This window comes from Somniosus microcephalus, unplaced genomic scaffold, assembly GCF_052327205.1.
Source record: "Somniosus microcephalus isolate GS21.2 unplaced genomic scaffold, FLI_Smic_1.0 unresolved_chr4, whole genome shotgun sequence".
In the NCBI taxonomy this organism is placed as follows: domain Eukaryota; kingdom Metazoa; phylum Chordata; class Chondrichthyes; order Squaliformes; family Somniosidae; genus Somniosus; species Somniosus microcephalus.
The window spans coordinates 12,555,724-12,573,423 of NW_028225182.1; the positions used below are offsets into that span (position 1 = coordinate 12,555,724).

Below are 17,700 nucleotides of genomic sequence, written 5' to 3' on the forward strand. Positions count from 1 at the left end.
TTGGAACTTGCTCCTTCTGCTTGTCCAGGGGCGAGATTGCTCTCCTGTGTGAGGAAATAACAACTAAGAACAAAAGAATTAGGAGCTGGAGTAGCCCATATATTGTGTAAAATGAGATATGGGTAACAGTTAACAGTTAACATGCAAAGCACAAAACATGCTGTTGCTGTTTGGCGAACCGACCTCTACCTAGTGGAAGCTGTACGCCAACTCTCCAACACCTCCTCCTACCTCCGCCTGGACCATGACCCCACTGCCGAATATGAAGCCACCATTTGCAAGACTGTCACTGACCTCGTATGAGAAGAGATTGAGTAAACTAGGCCTGCAATCTCTTGAATTCGGAAGAATGAGAGGGGATCTCATTAAGCATGCAAAATTATTACATGGTTTGATCGGTTGGATGCTGGGAGAATGTTTCCCTTGGCTGGGGAGTCTAGAACCAGGGGCCACAGCCTCAGGATAAAGGTTGGGCCATTCAGGACTGAGAGGAGAATAAATTTCTGCACACAGAGGGTGGTGAATATTTGGAATTCTCTACCCCAGAGGGCTGTGGAGGCTCAGTCATTGGGTATGTTCAAAACAGAAGTCGGTAGATTTCTGACTGGTAAGGGCATCAATGGATATGGCGATAGGGCCGGTGAATGGAATTGAGGCAGGAGATCAGCCATGATCTCATAGAATCCCCTACACTTGCTTAAAAATCTGTTCCATTACCTTTTTTTTCCAGTTCTGACGAAAGGTTATCGACCTGAAACGTTAACTCTGTTTCTCTCTTCGCAGAAGCTGCCTGACCTGCTGAGTACCTCCAGCATTTTCTGTTTCAATTCAGATTTCCAGCATCTGCAGTATTTTCTCAGTTCGCATTTCTTTCATTGTGCAAAACAAGGTTATCGCTCAATTAATGGGCCAGAAATTCGTGAGCAAATGCGTGAGTACGGTCGGGGTACTCACGCATCTGGCCGTTGGAAATGCCAGCGTTCAGCATGCACAGCGCATGCGGGGAACGCCGGCATTTCCAGTGCTCAGAACGAAGGGGTTCATAGGCACAGCGCGTGCGACTGCACAGGCAGCACTTGCGCAGTGAATTTCGTAGATTTCATTCATGGATTCAGTGAGGGTAAGTCCTTACAAGTTACACTTGAAAAAGGCAGGTGTAATGTTGTTCCAAGGCTGCGGAGGAAGATATATTTTATCGTGGAGATTCTGAAAGGCAATATTTTTGTTTGGGAAAGGGAGGGAAGTTATTTTACGAAATTTTAAGTAAGTTTTAAAGTTAAAAAAAAATTTTTTAAACGGGTTTTCAGAACGGTAGGTAGAAGGAGCAATTGTGGCTGTGTGAATGGAATGTGAAAATGAGTGTTCTAAAATGAGTAATGTAACATTTCCAGCACTTTTAAGAAACAAACTTTTCATCAGTAATAAGTAATTCTGTATGTATGTCCGCATATATTCCTTTACATACATGTATGTATGTTTTATATTCCTTTACTTATGTGTATGAATGTATGTTTTTAATTATGATTTTCCAATAAGTTACTTTCTCTGAAAGTCATAATTAAATAATACATTCATACACATAAGTAAAGGAATATATACGTAACACGCAAAGGAATATATACAGACATACATACTTTCAGAAGCTCCACGATAAGAAATATCTTCCTCCGCAGCCTCTGGAGCAACTGTACCCATGCTTTTTTCATGTGTAAGTTGTAAGGACTTGACCTCACTGAAAGCATGAATGAAAGCGGCGAATTTTACTGCGCACGCGTTCTGCCTCTGAACCCCTTCGTTCAGAGGACAGGAAATGCCGGTTTTCCCCGCATGCGCTGTGCATGCTGAAAACCGGCATTTCCTCCGGCCAGACGCGTAAGTACCCCGACTGTACTCGCGCATTTGGAAGGGAATTACTGGGCCACCATTTTACATGTAAATAAAATGAAAAATTTAACAATTGCACGATTTGCCCCCTCGCATCTGCGACTGAGGGTCCAAGGAGGTGCATTGCGCAAGAGGTCATCGTCGTACGTATCCTCACACTGTTCCCTTTTGGGAACTGTATGAAGTGGTGGAAGGATTTATGGCCGTGATTAACGCTCATTCCGTGACCGTAACCATCTTTGAACCAGCCATTAGGGTGGTTAGTCCTATGGCGTGAGGGTTTTACAGGCTCGCACAACCCATCTGAGGTGGGGGGGGACCCACACCCACGGACACAAGTATCCCGCTGGATGTCCACCCAGAATTTATAGTTGGAGCACCGACTCCACTTGCCGGGACTGTTTGGAGTGGTGTTCGAAACCCTACTCCTTCTGGCACAGCGGCGGGGATGCTTACTGCTACGCAAAAGGCCCACTCCACACAAAAGGTGACACCCATACGTTTCCTGCGCCTTTTCCCTCCCCGTGACTGGAGCCCTATGCTGCCACTTGAATGACCAAGCTATCATCTGCCCTTTTTGCGGCGCCTTTGACTTCTCATTACCAATGATGAGCAGGCGCTGCGCCTCCACCTCCTTGAGGAGATTGCTGAGGTCATCATCAGTTCAATTGTGAGTTCTTTTAATGCCGTGAATTGTGCTCATTCCAGCCATTTCACGTTGCTCATTGGATTGGGCCTTTGGCATAGCGGTAGGATCCCCGCCTGCTAAACCAGATCATGGATCGGGGTTTCAAACTCTGCTCCAGACAGTCCTGGCAAGTGGAGTCGGAGCTCCGGCTCTAAATTCTGGGTTGACATCCAGTGGGATATTTGTGTCCGTGGGTGTGGGTGGCCCCCCCTCCTTGTATAGCTTGCGGGAGCCTGTAAAACCCTCCTGCCATAGGACTAACTGCCCTAATGGCTGGTTCAAAAATGGTTACTGCCACAGAATGAGCGTTAATCATGGCCATAAATCCTTCCACCACTTCATACAGTTCCCCAAAGGGAACAGTGTGAAGGCACGTATGATGACGACATTGCTAAATAAATAAATGGAATTAAAACAATTCTTTGAGGTCTTTAAATTGCTTTAATTCTGTTTAAAACTACTTCAGATTCTTCAAAATAATGTAAACATTTTTAAAAGTTAGCAAAATCTTCAAAAAACTTCCAAAAACCTATTTAAACTGCTGCTTTGCATGTAAAAATGCTTAGCAGCTTGGCAGAAACATTGGGGGCGTGTCCTGTGAAACTGAGACCTCAAGGGGCGTGTCTCAGTTGCACTGCGCGCTCCAGGCTTCGCGCTGGCTGCACTCCTGGGCGGCGTGACGTCATACGCTGCCTGGGATTCTTCTTTTTGAAACACGAATTCCAGGCGTCCCTGGAGGTGATCGGCAGGAGCGTCGGGTAAGTGCATATACGGGGCTTGCACGCGCGGCAAGCCCCGTTCACGAATTTCTGGCCCAATGACGCTTTGAAAGCAACATAAACGTTTAACAAAATAAACACCGCCCAACGTGGGGCTCGAACCCACGACCCTGACATTAAGAGTCTCATGCTCGACCGACTGAGCTAACCGGGCCCGTTGGAGCTGTATTTCTTTGTCGCTGATTGCAGTCAGGTACCTGGTGGCTCCGGCCCGGTCACAACAGCATGTCTGAGCCGCGTTTCTGCAAACTACAAAACAAGTTCTCCAGAAGCCCAAGGCGTATAAGGAACTCAAGCAGCATAATCCCTTTCATTAACCACAGGGGTTCAGGCAATTTTCTGATCGCAAAGCGCTTTAGTCCTTGTCAATATCTCTTGTCTATTTCCCGGAGATTCCCGGTTCTGTCTTTCTCTCTGGCTCTGTTTATTGTGTCTGTGGCCACCTGCGGGTTGATTTTGAAGGAATACCTGTGTTTGTGTCTGCTTGTTACGTTAAACAAATGAGGGCATCAGGCGCTTCTGTGCATGACACTGAGGAATCAGGAGAAGGCAGGAGGAATGAAAAAGTGTTTGTGAAACGTTTACATTGTAGGACCTCGTGGCGCAACGATAGCGCGTCTGACTCTTAAATCCGACGGCTGCGTGTTCAAATCACGTCGAGGTCACTGTTCTTCCGGGTAATTCCAGAATTGTTGTTTTCTTTGCCGTTTCACAATAACCAGACACGTGCTCCAAAGACTGTCTCACTCTTTCCCCAGTGTCAGGGAGAGAAGCGCCACAATTCCTCATTTATTTAAAGTGACAAGACACAAGCACAGGTATTCGCTAAAAATCAACCTGCAGAATAAACAGAGCCAGAGAGACAGGCAGAATCGGGAAACACCAGCAAATAGACGAGAGATATTGAGAAGGTGAGAAAGCGCTTTGCGATCAGAAAATTGCCTGAATCCCTGTGGTTAATGAAAGGGCTTTTGATGCTTGATTTCCTTACACACCTTGGAATTCAGGTGAACCTGGTTCATGGTTTGCAGAACAATTTAAACCCCTGGGTTAAACCAGAGGGAAGGAAATTCGGCAGTTTAATGAGTTTGAAAGGAACATTTTTGACTTGTGCAGTTCGGTCAGAGAAATGCCAGTGAAAGGGAATCAAAGCAGAAAAAGCGATTCTGTAGTGTCCCTTCTGTCTGAACAGTGCTTTCTCGAACGCATTTAAGCAGAGGTTTCCGTAGTGTAGCGGTTATCACGTTTGCCTTATACACGAAATAGTCCCTGGTTCGAGCCCAGGCGGAAAGATTATTTTTCTGTGAAGTAAATTTAACAGGTTTCTTGTGTCAGAAGCAACGAACAGTTTAAAGCAGACTCCTAAAATACACAGTGCGTAAATTCTGACAGAGTATAAATCTTCGTCAATGAATAAACTTTCACAAATTATTAAAGTTAAATTACTCAACTTTCGACTGTCCCTTACTGTGAGCATTTCTTTCATTCTGCCAAACAACGCTTTCGGTTAATGAATGTTGATTAAAACAATTAAACCACTAAACTACCAGAACACACATTAAAGAGTTGATCACAATTGCTGATATTTCTTATCTTTTTTCTGGTGTTTTTTCAGCTCTTGGTCCTTTTCAGCTCCTGACTAAACGTGAACAAACTGAAATATCCCGCAGCCCCGGCCTCGGTTATTACCAACAGATCTAAGCCGCATTTCAGGCCCGAAAACGAACACATTAATTATTCGCTTTTCCCCAGCTCCAGAGCTCAGATTGTTACTGCCCATCCCTGGAGCTGCAAGATACCAGGGACCCGGGACAAACCTCCCCATACACCGAGAACAAGCTCAGGAAATCCCCAGGGGGAGATGATATCCCGGTCACTGAGCCTTCAACAGCATTGAACAAGCACCCGGACGGAAACGTTCTTCATGCGGAAGTGATGAGATGTAAAAATTAACGGAGCAAGTCAGGATGGCCGAGCGGTCTAAGACGCTGACGTTCAGGTCGCAGTCTCCTCTGGAGGCGTGTGTACGAATCCCACTTCTGACAGTCTTTACTTTTAATTACCAAGCGGAACTCATTTATTCTCCCACCACTGTCAAGCACTTTGGGACATCCCTTAAAAGTGGGATTCAGCAGTTCACCTGCTCCATTCACACAGAAACATTAGAAGCTAGGAGCAGGAGTAGGCCATTCGGCCCCTCGAGCCTGCTCCGTCATTTAATGAGATCATGGCTGATCATCCACATTCAGTACCCTGTCCCTGCTTTCTCCCCATATCCCTTTATCTCTTTAGCCTTAAGAAATATATCTAACTCCTTCTTGAATATATTTAATGAACTGGCCTCAACTGCCTTCTGTGGTACAGAATTCAACAGGTTCACCACTCTCTGGGTAAAGACATTCCTCCTCATCTCAGCCCGAGGTGGCTTATCCCTTATCCTAAGACTGTGACCGCTGGTTCTGGATTCCTGCACCATCGGGATCATTCTTCCTGCATCTAGTGTGTCTCGTCCTGTTAGAATTTTGTAAGTTTCAATGAGATCCCCTCTCGTTCTTCTAAATTCTAGCGAATATAAGTCTAATCATCTCAACCTGTCTTCATACGTCATTCCTGCCATCCCATGTATCAGTCTGGTGAATCTTCGCAGCACTCCCTCCAAGACAAGAACATCCTTCCTCAGATAAGGTGACTAAAGCTGCACACAATACTCAAGGTATGGTCTCACCAAGGCCTTGTACAACTGCAGCAAGGCATCCTTGCTCATGTACTCGAAACCTCTCACTATAAAGGGCAACATTTGCCTTCTTAACCACCTGCTGCACCTGCATGCTTACCTTCAGCGATTGGTGCAAACGGACACCCAGGTCTCATTGCAGTTCCCATTTTCCCAATCTATTGTCATTCTGATAATTAGCTGTCTTCCTGTTTTTGCCACCAAAGTTGATAACCTCACATTTATCCACATTATACTGCATCTGCCATGCTTCTGCTAAATCACCTAATCTGTCCATATCATACTGGAGTTTCTCTGCATCCTCCTCACAACACACATGCCCACCCAGCTTTGTGTCGTCTGCAAACTTGGAGTTATTACATCTAGTTCAACCTTCTAGATCATTAATATATATTGGGAGTAGCTGGGGTCCTAGCACTTATCCCTGCCATACCCCACTAGTAAATGCCTGCCACTTGGAAAAAGTCTCGTTTAGACATACTCTTTGCTTCCTGTCTGCCAACCAGTTCTCTATCCAAGTCAGTACCTTACCCCCGATCCCATGTGCTTTAACTTTGCACGCCAATCTCTTATGTGGGACATTACCGAAAGCCTTCTGAAAGTCCAAATACACCACATCCACTGGTTCTCCCTTATCTATTCTACCAGTTACATTCTCAAAATTTTTTAACATTTCCTTCTGGCCTGGTACTGAAAGTGGAGACGGTTCCACAGTGTAGCAGTTATCACGTTTGCGGAATCATTTTGTTGGAACTTGCTCCTTCTGCTTGTCCAGGGGCGAGATTGCTCTCCTGTGTGAGGAAATAACAACTAAGAACAAAAGAATTAGGAGCTGGAGTAGCCCATATATTGTGTAAAATGAGATATGGGTAACAGTTAACAGTTAACATGCGAAGCACAAAACCTGCTGACAAGGGTGGTTCTGTTGCTGTTTGGCGAACCGACCTCTACCTAGCGGAAGCTGTATGCCAACTCTCCAACACCTCCTCCTACCTCCGCCTGGACCATGACCCCACTACCGAATATCAAGTCACCATTTGCAAGACTGTCACTGCCCTCGTATGAGAAGAGATTGAGTAAACTAGGCCTGCAATCTCTTGAATTCAGAAGAATGAGAGGGGATATCATTAAGCATGCAAAATTATTACAGGGATTGATCGGTTGGATGCTGGGAGAATTTTTCCCTTAGCTGGGGAGTCTAGAACCAGGGGCCACAGCCTCAGGATAAAGGTTAGGCCATTCAGGACTGAGAATGGAAGAAATTTCTTCACACAGAGGGTGGCGAATCTTTGGAATTCTCTACCCCAGAGGACTGTGGAGGCTCAGTCATTGGGTATGATCAAAACAGAAGTCAGTAGATTTCTGACTGGTAAGGGCATCAAGGGATATGGCGAAAGGGCCGGTGAATGGATTTGAGGCAGGAGATCAGCCATGATCTCATAGAATCCCCTACATTTGCTTAAAAATCTGTTCCATTACATCTTTTTTCCAGTTCTGACGGAAGGTTATCGACCTGAAACGTAAACTCTGTTTCTCTCTTCGCAGAAGCTGCCTGACCTGCTGAGTATCTCCAGCATTTTCTGTTTCAATTTAGATTTCCAGCATCTGCAGTATTTTCTCAGTTCGCATTTCTTTCATTGTGCAAAACAAGGTTATCGCTCAATTAATGACGCTTTGAAAGCAACATAAAAGTTAAAAAAAAAATACCGCCCAACGTGCGGCTCGAAACCACGACCTTGAAATTAAGAGTCTCGTACGCTACTGCTTGATCTAGCCGGGTCTGTTAAAACTGCCTTTCACTTTCGCTGCTTGCAGTCAGGTACCTCGTGGCTCCGGCCCAGTCACAACAGCATGTCTGAGCCGCGTTTCTGCAAACTACGAAACAAGTTCTCCAGAAGCCCAAGGCGTATAAGGAACTCAAGCAGCAAAATCCCTTTAATTAACCATAGGGGTTCAGGCAATTTTCTGATCGCAAAGCACTTTAGTCCTTGTCAATATCTCTTGTCTATATCCCGGAGATTCCCGATTCGGTGTTTCTCTCTGGCTCTGTTTATTGTGTCTGTGGCCACCTGCGGGTTGATTTTGAAGGAATACCTGTGTTTGTGTCTGCTTGTTACGTTGAACAAATTAGGGCATCAGGCGCTTCTGTGCATGACACTGAGGAATCAGGAGAAGGCAGGAGGAATGAAACAGTGTTTGTGAAACGTGCGTATATAAAAACAGCGCGGTTTAAATTGTAGGAACTACTGGCGCAACGCTAGCGTGTCTGACTCCAGGTCAGAAGGCTGCGTGTTCAAATCACGTCGGGGTCACTGTTTTTCCGGGTAATTCCAGAATTATTGTTTTCTTTGCCGTTTCACAATAACCAGGCACTTGCTCCAAAGACTGCCTCACTCTTTCACCAGTGTCAGGGAGAGAAGCGCCACAATTCCTCATTTATTTAATGTGACAAGACACATCACAGGTATTCGCTCAAAATCAACCTGCAGGTGGTCACACAGAATAAACAGAGCCAGAGAGACAGGCAGAATCGGGAAACACCGGCAAATAGACGAGAGATATTGGCCCAGTAATTCGGGTCGGGGGCTTGCCGCGCGTGCAAGCCCCGGATCTGCACTTACCCGACGCGCTGACATTTCAGCTCCAGGGATGCCTGGAATTCCTGTTTGAAAGAGAAGAATCCCGGGCAGCGTCTGACGTCACGCCGCCCAGGAGTGCAGCCAGCGCGAAGCCTGGAGCGCGCTGTGCAAGTGAGATACGCCCCTTAAGGTCTCATTGTATAGGACACGCCCCCAATCTCTCCAAGACGCTGCAGAGGACTTTGTAGTTACACAGCTGCAGGGAAAGTAAGGTATCTGCTATTTTATGAATGTTTTGTGAACTTTTATTAAATTTTAAAAACGTTTAAATGATTTTGATGACTCTTAGAAAGTTTTAAAGAGAATTGAAACTATTTAAGCATTTTTTAAAGCCTTGAAAACATTCTATTAATTCTTTTCAGTTAATTAGCAAAGTGAAATGGCTGGAATTCGCACATTTCACGTGATTAAAAGAACTCAGAACTTCACTGATGATGACCTCAGCAATCTCCTCAACGAGGTGGAGGCGAGGCACCTGCGCATCATGGGGAATGTGCAGTCGAGAGCTCCACGAAAATGTCAGATGGCAGCGTGGTCGGAAGTTGCACAAGCTGTCAGCGCGACCTCCACCATTCCACGTACAGCGGAACAATGCCGCAAGAAATTCAGTGACTTACTCCGATCTGTCAGGGTTTGTACAGTTATTACTAAAGTGTACTGTAACATTGCTTAGAATTTAAGTTAGCTAGATTTATAAAGGCTTTCTCAATGCATTTACTGCAGTCAATTTACTTCTTGGTAAAGTCACCTGAGGTAGCAATAAAACTTTATGGCTTTGGGGACAGCTCAGGGATACCTACTGTTCTCTTATCTTGATTCCATTGCTTGGAGCTGTAAGACTTCAATCAAAGATGTAAAGAAACAGCCTTCGCTGTCCATGTCAGAAATGCAGCTGTGTGATTCTCTTATTTCTGCTGCAATTTCAGAGTAAAAGTGCTCACAACTCCAGGGAACGCACACTCACAGGCGGTGGTGTTGCCATGCTGAGGGTTTTGACCGAACATGAGGAACGGGTCCAGCAGATGTACGAATTTGCTAGCAATCGCCCCGCGGATGCATCTGAAACAGACATTGCTGACCCTCAATGTGAGTTGGCCTGGGCAGCTATATGTTAAATAAGGTTAGGTGTGTGCTGAATATCTGTGATGTGGCACATCGTGCTTTGCCTTAGCAAATGTTTTCTGCCTCCTTCCCACAGCTGGACAGAGTACCTCTCACACACGGGATGAGCAGTGCGTGGAGTCAGCGGCCACAGAGGGCATTGGGGAACGTTTTTCTGATGCAATGGCAGCAATTACTGAAGAGGCTGAGGTGGTTGAGGAACAGGAGCAACCTGTTCTATGTCAGCAAGTGCAGCAGGAGTGTATAGACCCTGTGTCGCTGGCCACTATCTCACCATCTCCTGGCCCTTGTGGCTCTGTGCTAGACACTGATGACGGTAGCTCCACAGGCAGACACCATATGGACAATTCAGTGCAGGTGGGAGTAGCAGAAGTACAGCAGCACCTACAAGATGAGCAGCAAGATATTGCAGGTTTCAGGCAATTGCTGAGCTCTCTCACTGAGAAGGAAGTAGACGCTAGAGACTATCAGGCAGGGAATGGAGAATATTGTCATTACACTAAATCAGATATCATCGCAGTTAGGGGTGCTTAATGATAATTCTCTTAATCAGATATCATCGCAGCTGGTGATGCTTAATGAAACTATGATTGTACTACTTAATTCGCTTGTATCTATCACTACTGGCATAACGCTGACTCCAGCACAAATGCCCTCCCCAGGTCACAGTGCAGAGCCACTTTGGTCCCAGGAGCCAGCAGCTGCGCCAGTCATGATGCAGGACAGCATAGAATTGCCTCAGCAACAACCCTTTTCTCAAGCCGCTGCTGAAGAGCAGGAACAATCTGACAGGGCCCTTGCAAATAGATCTGGAGGGCTCCAGTCACGGGTAGTGAAAAGGCGCAGGAAGCGTTAGAGTGTCACCGTCAGCTCACTCCGCCACCGTCAACCCTCAGTCACACAGGCCAGTTGGCAAATCGTTAAATTGTTATATTTTTCACTTTATTTAAATGTTAAATGTTTTCTTACATATTTAAATTCAAGTGTTTATTTATGAAGGAAAGGATAGGTAACCTTATCGTTTCAGCAGTACACCCAGTAATCAATGTATAAAGAATTTAAACTTTTATTTAACTTCAAAAACTTTTACAACAAATGTTACAAAATTGTAAAATAGCTAGTTTGCGCTTTGAATGTCTGTATTGCAGTAAGAAAGTAAAAATTACTGTAAAATGTTTACATTTTCTTTTCTAACAGTCACCATTTTGCACATGTTTCAAAACGTTAAAAGAGATAGTTAGCATCTTAATTTTTTTAATTTCACTAAGAATCAAACACAAATTAGTTAAACATGTTTACAAAGTGATTTCAAAACTGTTAACGTTAACATTTTTAAATTGCATAAAATAGGTCATTAACATCCTTGAACGAAGAAAGAAAGACAAGTAAAGACGAACTCTTTCCAATAACACTTCCTCACTGTTCCTGTCCATAAATTTTTTTAAAGTTCATAACTGTTACTTGAAATTTACAAGTTATTCACTTTAAACATTGAAACTGAATCTGAAAAGTGTTTGATTATGCAATAAAAGGTAACTGTTTCACTTCAATATGTGTCTGCTTCTGCCTTTGCCTTGCGGGGGGCAGGGGTAGGTACAGGGCGTAACTACCACGTGAAGGTGTTGGCTACCAGCAGTTCGCGAGCAGCCTTAGATTCGGCGGCACTTGGCTCCTCCCCATGAGGCCTGGCAACATGTACAATGCCATCGTCTTCATCCTCCACTTCAACAGGCAGCTGTTCCTCATTGTTAAGGGTCAGTCCTTCCTGCAGGGCAAGGTTGTGCAAAGCACAACGGGCCAGCACAATCCTTGCCACTTTCTGGTGAGAGTACTGCAAGGTCCCCACTGACCTATCCAGGCACCGGAAGCGTGATTTCAGAACTCCTATTGTCCTCTCCACCACTTGACGTGTAGACACGTGTGCATGGTTGTATCTCTCCTGAGACTCATTAATGGTATTGCGGTAGGGGGTCATCAGCCATGGTTTTAGCGGGTAGCCCTTGTCGCCCAATATCCATGCGGATCCTGTAGGGAATTTGCTGAGAGAATCATACAATTTAGAGTTACGGAGGACGAAGGAGTCATGATTACTCCCCCGGTGTCCTGAATTAACGTTTAGGATCCTCAGGTGCGCATCACATAATATCATTACATGCAATGAATGATACCCCTTCCTGTTAATGAATGTCACAGGTGCATCCTTGGGTGCCTTCAATGCAATATGTGTTCCATCGAAGGCCCCAATCACTTTGGGGAATCCAGCAATGCGATGAAATGCTAAGGCCATCTCCTTCTGATGACGAGCGGACAAGTCATACATAATGAAATCAGAAATCCTACGGCAAATGGCTGCTGTGACCTGGTGAATGCAGACCCTCGCAGCATTCTTAGAGATGTTGGTTATGTCACCGGTGCCTGCTTGAAATGATCCACTTGCAAAGAAGTTCAATGCTGTGGTTACCTTCATGTTCACTGACAAGGCATTACGGGTCTTTGAGCGTGGTTCCAAGTCTGCCTTCAACATGTCACATAGTCGTCCAATTGCCTCTTTACTGAAGCGCAGCCGCCTGATACACAACTCCTTGGACAGCATTTCAAATGATCGCCTCTCCCTGTAAACTCTGTGGGGTGGGTAGTTGTTCCTTCTGATCAGGAGAGGTTCATGGTTCCTAAATCTTCTACGTTGCTCCCTGGCATTCCTATTTCTTTGAAGCAAATACACAAATAGCATCACGGCAAAATTTCTACACCAGGGCATGTTCCTCGCTGACAGGACTACTCCTCACACAGACGTACCTGTACGGAGTAAATGGAAATAGTTGTTACACTTATTTTAATAAACTGAGTGCCTATAACATCAACTCGGCCTATGACAGGAAGCATGCTTTAACGGCTTGCAAACACATCCTTCCCGCCTGATAAATATCACAGGCCTACATATTTTTCTAAATTGCATACATAAATACATTCATCCACGTACTGAAAGGAATACATACATAAATGCACATCCTAAATGGAAAATATAAATACATACATACAATCATACATACATACTTACTAAATATTACTGATGAAAATAACATTTTGTAAGCATTTTATTATTATTAAAACATTAAATTTCACATTTTATAAAAATAAATTCAATGAGGCCTTGGCCACAGCCACAGTTGCTCCTTCGAACTACAGTTCTGAAAACTCGTTTTAAACAAAAATAAATTTTTAAACTTACCTCAGCCTTTCTTAAAATTACTTTCCTCCCTTTCCCAAACAGAAATTGAAGACTTTCAGAAGCTCCACGATGACAGACTTCTTCCTCCGCAGCTTCTCGATAGCTTTACTCCTGCTTTTTTCATGTGTAAGTTGTCAGGACTTACCCTCACTGAATCCATGAATGAAATCGACGAAGTTCACTGCGCACGCGCTGCCTGTGCAGTCGCACGCGCTGTGCCTCTGAACCCCTTCGTTCAGAGGACTGGAAATGCCGGTTTACCCCGCATGCGCTGTGCATGCTGAACACGAGCAGTTCCTCCGGCCAGACGCATGAGTACCCCGACCGTACTCACGCGTTCAGAGACGAATTACTGGGCCATTGACAAGGTGAGAAAGCGCTTTGCGATTAGAAAATTGCCTGAATCCCTGTGGTTAAGGAAAGGGCTTTTGATGCTTGATTTCCTTACACACCTTGGAATTCAGGTGAACCTGGTTCATGGTTTGCAGAATAATTTAAAACCCTGGGTTAAACCAGAGGGAAGGAAATTCGGCAGTTTAATGAGTTTGAAAGGAACATTTTTGACTTGTGCATTTCGGTCAGAGAAATGCCAGTGAAAGGAAATCATTGCAGAAAGAGCGATTCTGTAGTGTCCCTTCTGTCTGAACAGTGCTTTCTCGATGCTTAATTAAGCAGAGGTTTCCGTAGTGTAGCGGTTATCACATTCACCTCACACGCGAAATGTCCCCAATTCGAGCCCGGGCGGGAACGTTATTTTTCTGTGAAATAAATTTAACAGGTTTCTTGTGTCAGAAGCAACGAATAATTTAAAGCAGACTCCTAAAATACACAGTGCGTAAATTCTGATAGGGTATAAATCTTCGTCAATGAATAAACTTTCACACATTAATAAAGTTAAATAACTCATCTTTCGACTGTCCCTTACTGTGAGCATTTCTTTCATTCTGCAAAACAACGCTTTCGGTTAATGAATGTTGATTAAAACAATTAAACCACTAAACTACCAGAACACACATTAAAGAGTTGATCACAATTGCTGATATTTGTTATCTTTTTTCTGGTGTTTTTTTCAGCTCTTGGTCCTTTTCAGCTCCTGACTGCGGATATTCCTCTGATTAAACGTGAACAAACTGAAATATCTCGCAGCCCCGGCCTCGGTTAATACCAACAGATCTAAGCCGCATTTCAAGCCCGAAAACAAACTCATTAATTATTCGCTTTTCCCCAGCTCCAGAGCTCAGATTGTTACTGCCCATCCCTGGAGCTGCAAGATACCTGGGACTCGGGACAAACCTCCCCATACACCGAACACAAGCTCAGGAAAACCCCGGGGGAGATGATATCCCGGTCACTGAACCTTCAACAGCATTGAACAAGCACCCGGACGGAAACGTTCATCATCCGGAAGTGATGAGTTGCAGAAATTAATGAAACAAGTTAGGATGGCCGAGCGGTCTAAGCCGCTGTGTTCATGTCGCAGTCTCCTCTGGAGGCGAGAGTTCGAATCCCTCTTATGACAGGCTTTACTTTAAATTACCAAGCGGAACTCATTTATTTTCACACCACTGTCAAGAATTTTTTGACATCCCGTAAAAGTGGGATTCAGCAGTTCACCTGCTCCATTCACATAGAAACATAGAAGATAGGAGCAGGAGTAGGCCATTCGGCCCCTCGAGCCTGCTCCGCCATTTAATGAGATCATGGCTGATCATCCACATTCAGTACCCTGTCCCTGCTTTCTCCCCATATCCCTTTATCTCTTTAGCCTTAAGAAATATATCTAACTCCTTCTTGAATATATTTAATGAATTGGCCTCAACTGCCTTCTGTGGTACAGAATTCAACAGGTTCACCACTCTCTGGGTGAAGAAATTCCTCCTCATCTTAGCCCTAAGTGGCTTACCCCTTATCCTTAGACTGTGACCGCTGGTTCTGGATTCCCGCACCATCGGGATCATTCTTCCTGCATCTAGTGTGTCTAGTCCTGTTAGAATTTTGTAAGTTTCAATGACATCCCCTCTCGTTCTTCTAAACTCCAGCGAATATTAGCCTAATCATCTCAATCTGTCTTCATACGTCATTCCTGCCATCCCATGTATCAGTCTGGTGAATCTTCGCTGCACTCCCTCCATGGCAAGAACATCCTTCCTCAGCTAAGGTGACCAAAGCTGCACACAATACTCAAGGTATGGTCTCACCAAGGCCTTGTACAACTGCAGCAAGTCATCCTTGCTCCTGTACTCGAAACCTCTCACTATAAAGGCCAACATTTGCCTTCTTAACCACCTGCTGCACCTGCATGCTTACCTTCAGCGATTGGTGCAAACGGACACCCAGGTGTCATTGCAGTTCCCCTTTTCCCAATCTATTGACATACTGATAATAAGCTGTCTTCCTGTTTTTGCTACCAAAGTTGATAACCTCACATTTATCCACATTATACTGCATCTGCCATGCTTCTGCTAAATCACCTAACCTGTCCATATCATACTGGAGTTACTCTGTATCCTCATCACAGCTCACATGCCCACCCAGCTTTGTGTCGTCTGCAAACTTGGAGTTATTACATCTAGTTCAACCTTCTAGATCATTAATATATATTGTGAGGAGCTGGAGTCCTAGGACTTATCCCTGCCCCACCCCACTAGTAACTGCCTGCCACTTGGAAAAAGACCCGTTTAGACATACTCTTTGCTTCCTGTCTGCCAAACAGTTCTCTATCCAAGTCAGTACCTTACCCCCGATCCCATGTGCTTTAACTTTGCACGCCAATTTCTTATGTGGGACTTTATCGAAAGCCTTCTGAAAGTCCAAATACACCACATCCACTGGTTCTCCCTTATCTATTCTACTAGTTACATCCTCAAAAAATTTTAACATTTCCATCTGACCTGGTACTGAAAGTGGAGACGGTTCCACAGTGTAGCAGTTATCACGTTTGCGGAATCATTTTGTTGGAACTTGCTCCTTCTGCTTGTCCAGGGGCGAGATTGCTCTCCTGTGTGTGGAAATAACAACTAAGAACAAAAGAATTAGGAGCTGGAGTAGCCCATATATTGTGTAAAATGAGATATGGGTAACAGTTAACAGTTAACATGCAAAGCACAAAACCTGCTGACAAGGGTGGTGCTGTTGCTGTTTGGCGAACCGACCTCTACCTAGCAGAAGCTGTACGCCAACTCTCCAACACATCCTCCTACCTCCGCCTGGACCATGACCCCACTACCGAATATCAAGTCACCATTTGCAAGCTGTCACTGACCTCGTATGAGAAGGGATTGAGTCAACTAGGCCTGCAATCTCTTGAATTCGGAAGAATGAGAGGGGATCTCATTAAGCATGCAAGATTATTACAGGGTTTGATCGGTTGGATGCTGGGAGAATGTTTCCCTTGGCTGGGGAGTCAAGAACCAGGGGCCACATCCTCAGGATAAAGGTTAGGCCATTCAGGACTGAGAGGAGAAGAAATTTCTTCACACAGAGGGTGGTGAATCTTTGGAATTCTCTACCCCAGAGGGCTGTGGAGGCTCAGTCATTGGGTATGTTCATAACAGAAGTCGGTAGATTTCTGACTGGTAAGGGCATCAAGGGATATGGCGATAGGGCCGGTGAATGGAATTGAGGCTGGAGATCAGCCATGATCTCATAGAATCCCCTACACTTGCTTAAAAATCTGTTCCATTACCTCTTTTTTCCAGTTCTGACGAAAGGTTATCGACCTGAAACGTTAACTCTGTTTCTGTCTTCGCAGAAGCTGCCTGACCTGCTGAGTATCTCCAGCATTTTCTGTTTCAATTCAGATTTCCAGCATCTGCAGTATTTTCTCAGTTCGCATTTCTTTCATTGTGCAAAACATAGTTATCGCTCAATTAATGATGCTTTGAAAGCAACATAAATGTTTAACAGAATAACTACCGCCCAACGTGGGGCTCTAACCCAGGGCCCAGAGATTAGGAGTCTCATGCTCTACCGACTGAGCTAGTCGGTCCGGTTGGAAATGCATTTCGTTGTCGCTGATTGCAGTCAGGTACCTGGTGGCTCCGGCCCGGTCACAACAGCATGTCTGAGCCGCGTTTCTGCAAACTACGAAACAAGTTCTCCAGAAGCCCAAGGCGTATAAGGAACTCAAGCAGCAAAATCCCTTTCATTAGCCACAGGGGTTCCGGCAATTTTCTGATCGCAAAGCGCTTTAGTCCTTGTCAATATCTCTTGTCTATTTCCAGGAGATTCCCGATTCTGTCTTCTTCTCTGGCTCTGTTTATTGTGTCTGTGGCCACCTGCGGGTTGATTTTGAAGGAATACCTGTGTTTGTGTCTGCTTGTTACGTTAAACAAATGAGGGCATCAGGCGCTTCTGTGCATGACACTGAGGAATCAGGAGAAGGCATGAGGAATGAAACAGTGTTTGTGGAACGTGTGTATATAAAAACAGCGCAGTTTACATTGTAGGACCTCATGGCGCAACGGTAGCGTGTCTGACTCCAACTCAGAAGGCTGGGTGTTTAAATCACGCCGGGGTCACTGTTCTTCCGGGTAATTCCAGAACTATTGTTTTCTTTGCCGTTTCACAATAACCAGACACTTGCTCCAAAGACTGTGTCACTCTTTCCCCAGTGTCAGGGAAAG

The 17,700-nt window shown here is 44.9% G+C and overlaps 2 non-coding genes across 2 annotated transcripts; both read right to left on the reverse strand.

Annotated features, from left to right (window-relative positions):
• Positions 1-3,432: 3,432 nt before the first annotated feature.
• Positions 3,433-3,505, reverse strand: trnak-cuu (transfer RNA lysine (anticodon CUU)). Its single transcript has one exon. It is a non-coding gene; the product is annotated as a tRNA-Lys (tRNA).
• Positions 3,506-16,990: 13,485 nt separating this feature from the next.
• Positions 16,991-17,063, reverse strand: trnar-ccu (transfer RNA arginine (anticodon CCU)). The gene has a single exon. It is a non-coding gene; the product is annotated as a tRNA-Arg (tRNA).
• Between the last annotated feature and the right edge of the window lie 637 nt (positions 17,064-17,700).